The sequence below is a fragment of the Schistocerca gregaria genome, chromosome 8 (assembly GCF_023897955.1).
Source record: "Schistocerca gregaria isolate iqSchGreg1 chromosome 8, iqSchGreg1.2, whole genome shotgun sequence".
Lineage (NCBI taxonomy): Eukaryota > Metazoa > Arthropoda > Insecta > Orthoptera > Acrididae > Schistocerca > Schistocerca gregaria.
Window position 1 is genome coordinate 301,601,252 of NC_064927.1, and position 16,979 is coordinate 301,618,230.

Sequence of the window (16,979 nt, forward strand, 5' to 3'; positions counted from 1 at the left end):
CTGTCACTGAGCAGCTGCATTATTCCGATGTATTCCATGTTTGCCTCCATATATACCTTTAAATTGTGGAAAAAAAATTTGAAGTAGTAATTAAAGTAAACTAAATTACAGATTTCCGCCTCCAATGGCGTGCGTTACTTGTAGAACGTAATTTATAACAGTGAAAAGGGAGACGAAAAAATACATAACAAACATTCATTCAAAAATATATTCACAATTTAAGTTATTTTGCATTGGATGCATATGAGGTCTGTAAGGAAGCCTTATATTTTTCCACAAACGAAAAAAATTTCGGAGCCGGAGGGGTTTTGCCAAATTAGAACAATTACATAGAATATTCTAATATAATATTCCAGGAATATTCCAGGAATTAAAAAAAAGTGAAAGGATAGTATTCTGCTTCTAATCAAAAAAACTGTCCACTTCTTCGTAGCCCACATAAAGCAATAGATAAAAAAAATTTTAACCATTCCTTATAATTGTTATTCTTCTTCAGCGTAAAATGTTCTTCTGCAACATAAAATATGTACTCTTCTAAGTTCTGTTTGTTACGACGTAAAACACAAACTGTACCAGAAGCCACGAATAACTGTTATTCTTTGCCGACGGGTAATATTTCCAGTCGGGTTGTAAAGCTTCAGTTATCGGTATATGACTTCCTGCGATTCAGTTGATAGTGCTAATTTCTTCCTATTCTATTTTCACTTAAGAAGATATGCTCTACAGTTTCTACATGCCGACATTTGTCGCAGTAAGGAGATGGTCTCAATTTGATTTTCCATAATCGTTTCGCTGAGGGTATGGTTTCGTTTACAACGTCGCACCTTACGGTACTGACTCTAGTTGGTAGAATTTTATTGTTGATATTGATAATATAATCATAGACGGTTCTAGTATTGGTTTGTGCTGGTGGAAGTCTTATACAGCTCCAATCGCCGTATTACTTTCGGACGTAATCTAGGCTGGCATGCTACATTAACAGGAGCGTTCCTATCCCCAGGATCTAACGAGAGGAACAGAAGTTTCGTGATGCTTGTCTAAGTGGCATGTATTAGTTTAAAAGCACGTCTTTAATTCCAAGTCCTCCATTTTGCCTCTGAAATGTCGCCGTGTGGAGGGATACTTTGAAGATATTTTGTTTCCACACATACCAAGAGGCTACAGCTAATATTTTATGTGCAGTGGCCTGCAGTATCGGTAAGACTGCTGCGACATGATATATTTTACTAAGTGTGTTTGTATTTATAAAATGAGTTTTCTGCAGGCGGTCTAACAATCGCATGTCATGGTCCTTCAACAAGGTTCCGATGACATTAAGTTTCCGCTCCCAATTGTTCGTGGCCATGCCCTTGGGATTCGCCCTTAACCTCAATCCGACTTGGAGTCTCTCTTCAGTTACATCTAACCAGTGCGCACCTGTAGCACTATTGTAAGAACCGAGATGCAGGTTCATTTGGTTACGAGAATGCGTATGTTCCTCCAGCGTGACGGGGTTCCTGCACATTCTAGTCGTCAGGTGACAAATTATCCAAACCTAACATTTCCTGGAAGGTGGATAATTAGATATGGGCACTTTTCTTGGCCTTCAAGATCCTCGGACCTTATTTCTTTGGATTTTTGCCTTTGGGGATGGATATGGGCAATGTCTACAAATAAAAAGTAAACCCAAGAGCCGATTTGATCGTTCGGGTTAGCGCAGCCCTCATAATAGAACGCAAAGACGACCTCAGTAAGGCTACAGCTAATATTTTATCACGAGAAGTCAAATGTGCATTGAAGTCGGTTGGTGAATTTTTGAAAATTAAGTTTGAATGTCCTCATTTGCCTTTGCTTTGAGTTTGTTAGCGTTACGTACTAACAGCTGTATCTCTGTACTCAATAAAAAGTGGACGCATTTATATGGAAGTTTTTTTCGTCTGTACTATCACCTGCGAAAATATGTACTATTCCTCCTGAAACACCTTGTATATGGATATATGTGTGGTGTCTGTTCTTTCGGACATGTCCAAAAGAAAATGCTTCATGGCATTCTGCAACGACCTTCGATCTAGTTGCAGGGAATGATATGGATTTCAGAGTTGCTTGCCTGTCTGAATAAAAGTTGATGCTACGATTTTTGTAGGATCTACTCTAATCTTCCTCCGTGCACATGCTGACAAAAAAATCTGTAATACTGTGGCCATCTTCCTTAAAGAGATTCGAGGCAGTACACCAGACCTGATACATTCATCTGTTTTCGACCTGTCAGTAAACCACTATATTATATCTCCTGCACGGTGTTGTGGTTCGTTTTCCATTGCTCCCTGCTTCCAACTGTTACATGGCAAAGTTTATTGAAACAGCTAGAAGTTGTTGTGTAGTTAGTCGGCATTTCCCCAGCCATGGCCTTACTGATTTGGGATTCCGTGTATTCTAACTATATCCAGTTATTTCCAATTTTTAGCCTTTATGTCACTGCCACTGCCTCCATTTCAACCGGGCATGTCTAGCATAATATCCATTGAAAGAGTGGATATACTGCTAATTCCATCTGTTTGTGAAAGCAGGCGAATTTCTGCACTTTGTCACACTCCCTAGCAGCCACCTTCTGTTCGACTCTGTTCATATTATAGGCCAATAAATTATAATTGGTCGTTTTGCAGGGATGTATATACATTAAGTACTGGGTTTAGACCCCAGTTTACCCTACGTCAGCTTCTAGTGCTTATAAGATTATCTTTCGCAGTGGAAAATATTCTTTATGTGAGGTGATCATAATAGTTTTCCATCCAGGGCTACCTCTAGATACGCTACAACCCTCTCTAAAGTTCCATCGAGAAGCATAATTTTTCAGGAAGTGTGCTGGACATGCTTCCCCATAAATAATACTACACCAATTTTCGTGGGGCTCGTCTTTAAATACCTTTTCACAACGTTCAGTGCACATAGGTTTACCAGTACTAGCAAATTTCCTAAGCCTTATTTGAATAGATCGTCTTCTTATTCTTTTCAAGAGTAGTCCCCCGCACTCAGCTCATCTATGAGTTCATTCACCACTAGGTTCTTCATCTCTAACCATTTACTCGAAGGTCGTATTACTCGAAGGTCGAAGGTCGTACATCCAGGAAGAGACAGAGAGCATCCAGAAAGGCTAGTGCTTTTCCACCTTCCCAGCAAGTTGGTGAAGTGTTACTTCACATGAACTGCTTCGCAAGTATTATGAAAATGTGTCAGTTCATAGATAAAATTATGTATTCGAACCATAGAAAATATGTCGGCAGAAAACAAAAACGTGGCATCATAAATTTAGCAGTACCTCAAGGTTTTCGCTTTGATACTAAGGGTTACTAAAAGAAGCAAGACGAATTTTGTTAGAGCGTTGTCTTACGATTCCCTCATTGAATTTGTATCTGTCTGCTTGTAGCTCTGCTAGTAAACAATTAAAAATCTAGCTTTCGGCGAGGCTCGAAAGGCGAACAGAGGCAGCATGCACCTGGCAGGAAAGCAAGTTACCTACGAGTTAGCGAATTGGCGCGGTGTCTTCCACTTACTTATTGACCCCGTAAACGCTATGGCAGATAAACCGCAACATAAGAGGCGACAGTAGTTGAATTTCCCATGTGGAACGACTTTCGTGGACTCAAAAGAATTAACTGATATCCTTATGTCACGTCTCAAGCAAAATTCACTCAGTATTAAATTGAAATGACACGATAATATCAAGTGAATTTAGCAGGATAGTTCTGTGCCATCAAGGAAGTAACTCGTCGGCCACAGAATTGCCAAGCATATTCTGCGCTGTTACCAAGTTTCAGTTACACCGCCAGGAAGGATACCAGCTGATGTGTTCCGTGAGTGACCTAGGAAGTGACAATAGGTTCGTTTCAAAGTTACGGGTGGCAAGATCCTCATTATATGTCAATGAGTCTTATTCGCATTTCTGTAACTAGTTTTAGAGGCTAGAGTGCAATTACTTGTAATACGTCGATGCACTGAATGTAAACTAAATGTTATAAATTCATAACTGTGGCAGTTGTTTGTGTTTTACTGACTTAATCGGACAGAAACCTTGAAAGCGTATTCACCAGACGCGATTCACAGTTTTGAAACTTCTCCAGTGGTTGAGTTGGCAATGTATATTTGTTGTACAATATTGTTATTGAGATCACTGTCATTGGCACATCCACCAGAAGACAGGCATGGCCTGGCTTATTGTTGTTAGCTTTCCTGACGGATATTTCGCCTTTGTTCGAAACGTGAAGACTTATGGTGAATTCGAACATCCCATTTGGCGAAAATTTGATGTTTTGTATTCTTCCAGCTCTAACATTCAAATAACAGTTAAAATAAGCGGCAGAAAAGCGCCTGTGAATCAACAGTTAATAATGCAATCATAATTACTGGAATCTGACAAATTCCATCTGTCATCTGATAATTGTGAAAAAGTGCATTTCTCATGTTCACAGCACCACAGTATGAACTCAAGGATTTCATAGGATACCTATACTTACTTTCGCTGTGATCGTTTTCAATGACAGTACGGAAGGAGCAAAACACCATCTGACATGAAACATACTTTTACAGCGGGATTTGAATCTTTGACTACAGTTGCATAGCACGTCAGTGAGGTATCAAGAATGTGAGCAATCACTCATTGCTATAGTATAGGGTATGGCAGAGAGAGAAGGTTTCCAACAAAGTAAACGATGAGGGACAATGTCGCTATCAGTTATTAAAAAGGAATTGTTCCGAAAATTACAACTATATCTAGTGAAATGAGTAGGTTGATGCAGCTCCAGTCCGGCACTATCACTGAGTTGAAAAACGTTTTCCGAATAGCACTGAAGATAAAAATGTGTGTGTGTGTGTGTGTGTGTGTGTGTGTGTGTGTGTGTGTGTGTGTGTGTGTGTGTGTGTGTGTGTGTGTGTGTGTTAGGAAGAAACAGACACTACGAATCGAAATAGACAGCCTTGTTAATCAATTAAAGATTGGAGAACAGATGTCCAGGCTGTCTAGCGCTTTAAAATAGAACAACGGCGTCAGATGAAAATTTGTGTTTGATCAGGTTCGAACCCGGGATCGTAGTGTCTTTCCTTTCGGACATTCCTGAAATAGCCGCATATGTGGTATGCCGCAAAGATGGGAATTCGCGTCTGACGAGGAGCGTGTGTAGGTATGTGCTGAAAAGAGGTTGGCTGCTGCGACTCGACAGTGCCCACCGTCGGAGGTTCGAGTCCTACCTCCGGCATGAGTGTGTGTGTTGTCCATAGCGTAAGTTAGTTTGAGATAGATTAAGTAGTGTGTAACCTTAGGGGCCGATGAGCTAAGCAGCTTGGTCTCAAAAGTTCTTACAACGAATTTACAAAATTTTCAACCCAAAATACTGCATCTCGGTTCTTACAATAGTGCAATAGGTCCGCACTGGTTAGCTGTAGCTGAAGAGAGACTTCAACTCGGATTGTGGTTAAGAACATAATAATTGAAATTGTGAATATATTTCTGTTATAAGTTATGTACTACAAGGAACGCACGCCATTGGAGGCGGAAATCTGTAATTTTGTTTACCTTAATTACTACTTAAATTTTTTTGCACAATTTAAATGTATATATGGGTGCAAACATGAAATACATGGGAATAATGCAGCTGCACAGTGATAGATATGGGGGAGGCATTGAGCCAGGCCTTGGATCTTAGACCCCTGCCCTCTTTGCCTCCTCCTACCTGGTGCTGAAAGTCTTCTCAAACTTAAAAGAAAAAAATAGTGCAGTGATCAGCATGTCTGTCCAGTAAGCAGGAGGTCCAGGTTCGAAGCCCAGTCGGTCACAAATATTCATGTGCCGTGTTAGCTTATTTCAACGCGCCGTGACAGTGTGTGAATTATAAAAGTGTAACTGCTAGAACGCTCAACTACCTTAATAACACCTCATTCTGGACTGAATACGACTAGGAAAGCGACGTTAATTTGACGTTTTCATCCATCTCCTGACGTCTTACTGAATGAAATCTGAAGTCACGCACAGTTGTATTGCCTGCTGCATGGATTCTGTGAAGTGTTATGGCAACTGGTAGTCATTGCTGAATACAGACATTTGCTAATATCCCCACTGCTTTAGGGGAAATCGTCTTTGTTGCATTTATTCCTTACCGTCAGTAGCACAATAACATCAGGCTTGTTCTGCTGAAGAACTTGTTGCCCACAACTCCTCAAATAAGAATCTCCCAACGGGAGTAATGCATGAAAGGAGACAGACTGTTGGAAAAAAGAATTTACAGCTCCTTGCTTTTTGTGTTTCCGTTAGCGCATACGATAAGAATCTTGTGTCATATTATGCTTCAAAAACTTAATCTGTTTGTTTTTTTTACTTCATACTAAAATAAAAGTTATGATATGAGAAGAGGAAGTGACTGACTTGCTTCTCAGGAACTTTAGTTTTTCATGTTTTTTTCTCACTTCATACTAAAACAAGGGCGTTAGTATGAGAAGAGGAAATGAAATATACGCTTCCAAGACATAATATTTCCTTGTGTGCTACTAGTGCATACATGGAAGCCCTGCTGTTAATTTTTGTATGTTGGATAAATTTTGATATCACCTCACATTCCTTTGTGAGAAAGTTCCTATTTTCTTGGGATTAAAATAGAGTGGACATTTCATCACTGGTTAATATACTGATGACTAATGACATGATACCCGTTGCAATTGCTCCATGGCACCTGTGAGTAGAGTCTCACGTTGGTTACTGTAAGAACATGCAGGCAGTGATATCCGCTCCCTGCAGTCAGAGCCAAGGTGATTTCTTTCTGTTTATGGCGAAGCGTCTGCTGCAGTGTCCACGCTCAGCCAACATAAACAAATCGCAGCTGCATTGGGCACTGCTAATCGCTGCACTTGTCGCGAACCTCGACAACAACAGCGCACTGTCTCTGCTACCGATACTATGGAGTTAATACACCTTACTTAACGTAACTTAATATGCAGATCGTGGGTTGGGTAAAAACTCAGTTTGTAACTCCGCATCGCATTAAAATACTTTACAGTCATATTTGATGCAATATTTATTGTTGGTTGTCTCTCTAATGTTAATAATATTGATTCAAATTGTGCGTGAACACGAAAACACACACGCACACACACACACACACACACACACAAACAGTCATTGATTCTAGTGAGGGTGACAACTACTCTTTGTTGAACAACATATGCACCAGCCAGGTCCGCAGTTGGAGTCGAGTGGATGAGATTTTTCAATTACCTTGCATTGCAGGAATTGTAAGGAGGAGACTGAAAGTAAATGGACTTGTATCTAAAGAGCTGCGACAAAGCAAAGCTTGACCGGCTATCAGATAATGGCCCACATGCTTTTTGTAGACGAGTATACTTTTAGTAACCAACCCACCCACGATCATTACGTAAGAATTCTCGAAGGCGTAGGGGCATTGTTTTCATTAAGTCGTCGACAGTGTAGCGTGATGGTTTACTTCCCACCATACGTTTTCTATATTCGTCCAAAGGTCGATTGCATTTGTAGGTCCACATGGCAATGACCTTGTTACCTCTGCCCACATATTCTCTATCTGGTTAATGTTCGGTGATGGTGGAACAAACGCCAACAGCTTTATCCTCTCTTGGCCCTGAAACCAATCTCGCTCTGCTCTGCTATGATGGATGGTGCTCTGCTCCTGTAAATAAACTGTTATCTCATTCGTTCATATATTTATATTTAAATAAAATATTTGTAATAAGCGCTTTGTATTATTATTTTTCACAGTGTTTAAGAATTCAGGTCCTGTCATAAATTAGTGATCTAAATTCACCCGTCCGATTAAGAATGTGGTTTACCCAGTCTATCAAATGATGAGAGTCGTATTCGGATATCCACATTAAGTCTGACTGGCTGAATCCGATTAGCACGATCTGGTATCGAAATGAAATTACAGAAATCGGATATTTTGAACTTCTGTATTGCAACAAAGCTATGATGGAGTAGCAGGTAGCAACTGCTCAAGAAAAAGTGAGAAATATGTCTCCTAGCAGCAATGTAACGTAATTATAACCCATATTTATGTGATGGAAATACTGAGTCGAACAATGCCCATCTATTTCAGTGGTGGGAAGATGCACCATATCGGATTTGCTGATGACATAATGACAATAATAATAATAATAATAATACTAATCCCGTGGGGCCGATAGGGGAAACCCTCCCCCATATGGATGGTACCGATGAAATCAAATACTAGGGGTGAACCAAATACTAACACAATCCTCAACGACTACTCAGTCCGTGGAACTCAAAATCCACGCACGTCTGTGTGAAAACCACCGCTACTCTGGTGACCGTTTGTTAGCTCAATGAGCCAGCATCTCGTGGTCGTGTGGTAGCGTTCTCGCTTCCCAAGACCGGGTTCTCGGGCTCGATTCCCGGCGGGGTCAGGGATTTTCTCTACCACGTGATGGCTGGGTGTTGTGTGATGTCCTTAGGTTAGTTAGGTTTAAGTAGTTCTAAGTTCTAGGGGACTGATGACCACAGATGTTGAGGCCCATAGTGCTCAGAGCCATTTGAACCATTTGTTAGCTCAATGAGCTCGGCTGAAAATATTTGCTTCCAAAGGCTTAAACACCCTCTGGTCCTGTCCGGTCCTGGAATCACCCAGGCCAAACCAATGAAAGACAGGCAAACATGAACTGTGCAAACTGTCGACAGGCGGCAGTTGGAATTTCGGATTCTGGGGAGGCCATGTTAGCACGGCAGAGAATATCGAAGATCTCTGGCAAATTTCCCTACAAGCAGAAAACATGCATTTGAAAACTACACGCCGCGTGAGAGTAGCCGAGCGGTCGAAGTCTCAGCAGTCATGGACTGTTCGATCTCTCTCTCTGTTCTTTAGTGTTACTGCATCGGCTGGTCCCGGCGGAGGTTCGAGTCCTCCCTCCGGCACGGGTGTGTGTGGGTTTGTCCTTAGGATAATTTAGATTAAGTACTGTGTAAGCGTAGGGACTGATGACGTTAGCAGTTAAGTCCCATAAGATTTCACACTCATAAGACCTATTTTTTATAACAGAATATCGATGCATTGAACCAAATAGTAAAAACTAAATAATATAACATAATAAATCTACCGACAATAAAATCTCATCATTGCTCTTCAAGACCTTGACAAACTGACAATGAAACCTTGCATTACGGAAACCATTGCATCTTCAAGAGCAAAATGCAACAAAAGGTGGCGAAAGGCGTACCAATCTTGGCCACGGCATTTCTCGAACACAGATCTATCATCCGTTCTGTCAAAGCAATCACACCCATCCACAATCGACTTATGACTATGCTCATTCAGAGCCCCAGTAAAAAATATACACTAATCAATGCACATGGCCCCACCAAAATCAAAAATAAGAAAAAAATAATGTCGAAAAATTCTGGAACACACTCGAAAATACTATGAGCAAAAGTCACCAAGATCACGTGAAGATATTAAAGGGAGACTTCAACTCTCGATTTAGGACAGAAAAAACCTGTAGAAAAATCATTGGTACAAATTCAACATACCGAAACGCTTAGACCAACGGCACACGTCTGGCTGACATTTGCCAACAATTCAACTACAAAAGGATGTCTTCCCACTTTAGAGAAAACCAGTTCCCAGGTAACATGCTTGGCTACCAGGTGCAAGCTGCTTTCGTTCGCCTTTCGAGACTCGCTGAAAGCCAGATATTTAATTCTTTTGTAGATGAGCTACAAGCAGGCAGATAGAAACTCATTAAGGCAATCGTAAGATAACACTCGAGCAAAATTCGGCTTGCTACTAACAGTAACATTTGCTGTCAGAGCGGAAACCTATTGGTACTGCCAATTTGATAATGCCACTTTTCTCTTCTGCCGACATATTTGCATAATCTTATCTATGAAATGCCACATTTTCATAATACTTGCGAATGATACAAGAAATGAAGTAAATACAAATCTTTTCGAAGTCAATAGTCGGTAATATCCTACTAATTCGTGTTAAAATAGGATCAATCGTCTGACAGACACTTAATACTTCGCTACAGTCTGGAACGGCGCGACCACTACGGATGTAGGTTCGAATCCTGCCTCGGGAATGGGTGTGTGTGATGTCTTTAGGTTAGTTAGATTTAACTAGTTCTAAGTTCTAGTGGACTGATGACCTCAGAAGTTAACTCCCATAGTGCTCAGAGACCTTTGAACCATTTTTGAACTTAAAGCCTTATTAAGATAGACTGCCGTCGTGATGTTTCTGTAGTAATCTGAATTTAATTTGTATTAGTAAAGTGAATATTTTATTTGCAATTTCTATTAGTTTACTAACCGCAACAGTAATCATCAAAGAGAAATTAATCAGCAGCTTAATTTTCTTTCACGATATCTACAACAATCTGACAATGCAACAGTTGTTCACAAATTCTACGCCCGTAGAAACCTACTTGTTTTAACGATGTCATTAAACCAGTGTAGTTTTAAGAGTATTTTCGTCTGGAAATGAATTGCCTTGACGGTTGATCGATCAAAAGTGGGAAAGGTAATATTTTTTGAATATATGACGAGAGGGACAAGTGCTTGAGAGAGGAATTCCCTATCAATACAATTGTCTGAGAGACGACTTTCCTATCAATCTCCTGGATAGTTTTGTGTGTCAAATCAACAGAGTGTGTTATCATGCAGTAGCACAGGTGATGTAGTTTTATTGTTCGACTTTCTTACACTGCGACCGAAAGGTGGCTCAGTTGGTGAGAACAAATTCCAGCTGTGTTGCACACACCCCTTGGGGCAGAATTCGTAGTCTAAAACACACTTATGGAGCTATCAAATGTAAAATATTAAGTTCACACTACACTTTACTCTACTCTACGTCTTTTGAAGCGGCTTAGCATTTCATTTCTTCTTCGGAAGTTAACGATAAAAGCATCATAACACGTCACCAGTGACAGTACTGCATAGGAATGAGCGACCTGATGACGGTCAATAATAGTCACTCCGTTGATTTTTGTTGTTTCGAATTGGAGCATGCAGTACTCCTACGCCAGACTTCTTAACTTTGCCTGCAAATGTCGCATGATGGTAAAATGGTAATCTGTCACATATATCAGTAGTCGAGACTTCTTTAATATGGAAAATCATTCATGCCAGAACGATTTTTGTTGAAACAAGAATATCTTTTTCTGGCGTATTTTTCCCAAAGGCACTCGCCCCACGCACAGTTCAAATCTTTCTAGCTGCCTCCTCTACATTCACCCCTCTGTTACACCAAAAGTAAACGTTGTGTTGCAGATGTTACTCCTTTTTCCACTTGCGACTCAATTTTAAATGCTTAACTGTAGTTCGTGATCTTCAAAATCCAGTGCTTAACTGCAAGATGATAACTACAACTTCAAATTCGAAAATGGCATTGATACATACACTGACAACATGGCGTCGCCTCCACATGGGCGGTGGCCGGTGGCCGGTAGCCGCTGCAGAGCGAGGAAACGCTCGAGCGTAAGCTGTTATGATCGCCACGCAGCCACGAGGTGTCCTGCGGAACTGTTTCTGGAGTACTTGTTATTGCGGGTGGGTAGAATGTTAAGCGAATTGTCTTCGACGTTCAATCAGACTCATTACTTTAGACCGAAATGTGATTTTAATAGAAATGCAGTTTGACGCGAACATGCGACCCTAACTTTACAATGCACGACGGTTACCGCAAGACCACGGGCTCACTCCATCCAGATTAACTCGGAAGTGGATAACACTTCCTCCTAACACTTCCCCATCTTACAGTGTTGCCAGATTGTGCAGATGGCCGGACTTAGAGTTGTCAGGGGCGGTCAGTTTTATTTCCCACCTTAAGTGAACGACTCTCTGTGGCGGCCGGTCGGCGGTCAGTTTTTATGTCTAAGACTGTACAAGCTTACAAGTTAACAGAAATGTGAGAGCTTGGTGGTCCGTACAAATTTTAGTGTGGTTACCATACAAATAATAACTGAGTTTCTTAAAGGCCCGCTCTATAGAGAGTGTTTCAAGTTCTGTGGTTGAGTAAGAGCGTCCACATTCACGAAGTGTGCGGCCTGCAAACTAATAGTTTTCACATGTTCTTGTTTTCCATTCTTTACGACTTGAAACAAACAACAGCCTAAGCCATAAGATGAGGTGTCACATGTCATACAAAAATCCAAGATAAAATCAGGGTGATCCAAAATGATTGCGTTAATCAAAGCATGCCTAATATTATCAAGGTAATTCATACACTGGTCGGACCATTTCCATATCTGATTCTTTCTCAGTGGGTTCCATAGATGTCTGCTGTTTAATAGCTGGTGTTGTAAAAATCGTCGAAAGAAAGGAAAAATTCCAAGGAAAGATTTCAACAGCTCTCCAGTCCATGGACTATAAAAATTCCTAATTGCGACTAGCTTACCTGTGTCAGGTCGTATACCTTGAGCATTAATAATGTGTCCAAGATACTTAATTTCACTACAAGCAAATTTCGACTCTTTGAGATTAGCTGTCACTCCAGATTGTGCGAATTTATTCAGAATGTTTTCAAAGTATCAATGTGTTCAGACCAAGTCCTACCAGCTATGAGCAGGTCACCAATGTAGTGAGTAACTGATTCAGTCATTTAATCACCAATGTGGTTGTAAATACTCCTAAGCTGATGTTCAGACTGAAGGGAAGGACACGAAATTGATAGGTTCGCCCCCCGAATATAAATGTAGCATACTTTCTAGAATGTGGTGTGATTGCGACTTGCCAGAACGAATTGGAAAGGTGTATCGTAGTGAAATAAGTAGAAACTAAAAGTTTCTGGAGTTGCTCCTCGCACCAGTAAATTAATCTCATTAATTGCACGAGCATCCAAAACAACTCTGATATTCCCATTGGGTGTCTTTACGACAAGTAAAGGGCTGCAGTAAGGTGACGTGGAAGTTTCGATGATTTTCCAGTCTAACATTTGCTTCAACCCGTGCCACACAGCAAGTCGTTGGGATAGTGGCACATTATAGGTTTTGTCAAAAAAAAATCTGGTTGGTCTTAACTTCTATTTTATGCACACATGTGTTGATCACTCCTGGCCGTTCGCTAAATACCTGTATGTACTTAGACAAAACATAATCAAGTCCATTACGTTCATCATGTGTGACAGCTGTGCTTTCTGATAACTTATTACTAATTAAAATTTTCAAGTCCTCACACTCGGCAACAGGTGCGTGTGTCTGTGTGTCACCATCATCAGTGTCCTGTATTAACTGAATTTTGTTCCCTGTACACAACTTTCCACTAGAGCGTGCCCCGCTGAGCACAACAGCGCTGGCGCAGCGCTCGTCCGTCTCCGCACTACGAGATGGTACTGCCTTAGAGACGGACCAAATTCTGCTTCCGCCAATCCGTGTATTAATATGTAACGCAGCCAGTGAGATTGCTGCTAATGTAGAACCTTTTCTCCTCGTGGATCACACTCGCGTAGTGATACCTAAATGCGCGAGGTATTATAACGCGTGTACAGACCTCCGATTAGTCGGTCTGCATTAGTCTGTATGAGTCTGCATTTATCTGCACCTGTCTGTACCAGTCTACATACGTCTGTACCAGTCTATAGTCTAGTTTCAGTCTGCGCCTAATAAGATTATCATATTCCTGTATATAGCCACGAAGATAAATGTATAGACACTCTGTCAAGTATCAGAGATATGTGAGAATGAGATTAACGTACTAAGACCAAAGGAACTTCAGATTTTCAATTGTAAACAGCATCCAGAATCAAGTTACGTAATGTCTATGCTTTTTATTGTTTTAATAAATTTGTGTGAAAATTAATCAAGTTCTGTTTAAAGTTGGACATCGTCAATCTGCTACTCTAAGCCTGCAAGTGGCATTTCTTACGTCTGACCTAACGGCAGAAGATAAACACGCCACAATAAGACCACGAGACATATGGCTGACACTCACCTACTTCGTTAGAGCGACAAGTCAAATAATCTGATGGTGTGTGCACCGAAGGTCTTACAGTACGCAATCCACAATAACGTTATATTTCGGTATTCTTTATTCCAGTCTCGGAACTGTAGCGATCGTTGCGTTTTCGTGTTTTGACTCACCTGCGGGTTCATAGATGCATTCCATTTTTGAGCTTGCATTAGCGGCGGCAGCAATTGCCACAGGCGTGCGTGATTGTTTTGCTTCATTGGTGTCACAGTGTTTTGGAACTGAGTAGCGTAGTTGTCGTTACTCCAGGACCGCTGCTGACTTGGTGGGGACTGATAATTATTTTTGTTTCTCTTAAAGTGTTCCTTACCATTCTGATAATTATTATTACCGTTGTACTATTAGTAGTTTTGCAAAAACAGACATAATGTCTTATGGGACAACAACAATCAGTGAATTTATAATGTTACTTAAAAACCGTCTTCATTGCAAATATTTTTATTCATATGACCGGTTTCGGTTCATTCAGAACCATCTTCAGATCTGATATTTCAGTTACAGGAGTAACCCGTCCAAATCCAGCAGTTTTCACATGCTATGTCACATAATGTGACGCAGCATGTGAAAACTGCTGGATTTGGACTGGTTACTCCTGTAACTGAAATATCAGATCTGAAGATGGTTCTGAATGAACCGAAACCGGTCATATGAATAAAAATATTTCCAATCAAGACGGTTTTTAAGTAACATTACTATTAGTAGTTTTTGTTATTTTTGCTGTTTAGCTGTCACTTATTTGGATTGCCGCCAGTACAATAAGAAGCGTTATAACTGCTCTATGAGCTGTGTAGATCATGTTGGTTCTTTTGTGTGTATACATTTGCCTTTAGAAGAGGTTGATCCTGTTGTCTTGCGTGTCCGACAGCAGCCGGTGCGCCGGAAGTGTACTGGATAGTCTGCCGATTTTGCATGGTGTAAGCATTGTAGCAATTGTTTTGCCGTACGAAACGCTGGTCCTCTTAAAGCATCTCAACAAGAATCGAGCACTGAAAGAAAATACTCTGTGTCGTAGTCTGGGATGTGGAGAAGTTTTTCTTTGATATTAAACGGCAGTCTTACCTTCAAGATGTTACGCGTTGCAACTCGCTCGTCAAGAAAATGTCCCATATTTAGACATTTGTCAAAATACCGACGCAAATTGCCGTGATTAGGATTGAATGGTTCAGGATACACAATCAACCTACGAAGTCGTTCCTGTACAGATTGTGACCAAAATTTAGATAAAAGGGCTGTCTCAAATTGTTCGTAAGTGACACATCTGTCGGCTTCATTATACGCCCAGATAGCTGCGTAGCCTTGGATATAACCAACAACATACGATATCATCTTACGGTCTCTCCATGTACGAGAAAATGTATTTCTGACGGCTTTAAGAAAGATGACAAGATGTACGGTTCTTTTTTCAGTTATAAATGGCTGAAATTTTCCGCCTTTTATGAGGCTCTCCTCTTCCTTGGCATTGTAGTAATGTTTAAATTCAGAATGATTACTGTAAGGTTCAACTGGCGAGTAGCACATAAAATGTGGGTTATTATCACGACTGCGATGTAGTGTGTCATGACGAGGTGCATACTGTTGTTGTTGTGAGTACGTAGTGTGCGGAGTGTATACGTCATAAATGTACTTGTATTCATTGCCAAACTGTGTGTTTTGCTTCTATTACCGTCATTGCACACTGGTTGTACATAATTGTCAACGTGTTCCGATTGCGCATCGGCAGATTGTGCTGCTTGACTGATTACGTGTTTGTTGATATTCATTAATTCCACGAGAGTGCCGTGGACCACAGCAGGCAATTTTCTTTGTGAGCACGCGACGGAATATTTACCATTTTGCTCTATTCAACTGTGAAATTCTCTACTGATGCATGAGAAATGATTATCAGTGCGTGGTACTACCTTATCAGAAAGCTGTTTGTCAATTGTGTCAACTTAATTTTCGACATTGGCGTTACGCGTTTTTATATCATCACGCACTGCCAGATAAGATTTAATCTGAGTAACTACAGACACGCATTTTTTTTTTATTTTTTTGCTTACTTGTGCTTGGATGTTGGTCACATCTTTATTTTTTTTTTCTTGTTGTGATGAAAGCTCTGAAAATTTCTCGTTGAGGGTGGTTCATGTTGTGGGTTCCTTTTGAAATGTCGTAGTTAATGAACCACGGGAAACGTATGAGTGGCCAATAAGTGGTCCTGACAGCCGGGATACCAGTTAGTTCGGAAAAAGACTGGGCATCTCGGACATATTCAAGGTCGTGGTCACCTTTGTGCTCAGACGGCAAAGACTACCAAATCCACGGGTTGGTCCCTCAACCGTTAGGAGCAAAACTCAATGGGACCCGGGGCAAGTAAGACTAGCAACCTGCTTCCCTGGTATTTTAAATATGATGCTGAGAACAACCGGACTTTTGATGTGACGGAGTCCCACCTCTAATTGACAAACCCAAGGACTCCTAAGATACGAATCAGCAAACGAATGGTAACGAGATGGGCAGCTATTAATATCAATTGGGGCTCGTCAGGGAAGAAGGTAGAGCTGGCAGAGGCTGCAAGTAAGATGGGGTTGGAGGTTTTAGCTGTTAGTGACATTTGGGTAAGGGGTGAAAAAGAAGAGGAAGTGGGAGAATACAAGGTCAGGAGTGAAAGCAGGAATAACGCAAGGGGGTGTAGGGCTTTACATCAGGAAATAAATGGAACCCAGCGTAGTTGCAATAAGGTTTGTAAACGAACGACTGCTGTGGATAAATTTGACAATGTCTAGCAAGAAAATTAGGATTGTGAAGGGACAGATCAAGATAAGATGGATAGTTTTTATGACGCACTCAGTTATGTAGTTCTTAGAGTAAAGGACAAGGACAGTGTTCTGCTCGTGGGTGATTATAATGACAGGGTTGGAAATCGAACAGAAGGGTTTGAGAAGAATATGGGTAAATTTGGAGAGAATATGGAGGCCAACAGGAACGTGAAACAACTCTTGGATTTCTGTGCCAATATGGGCTTAGTAATCAC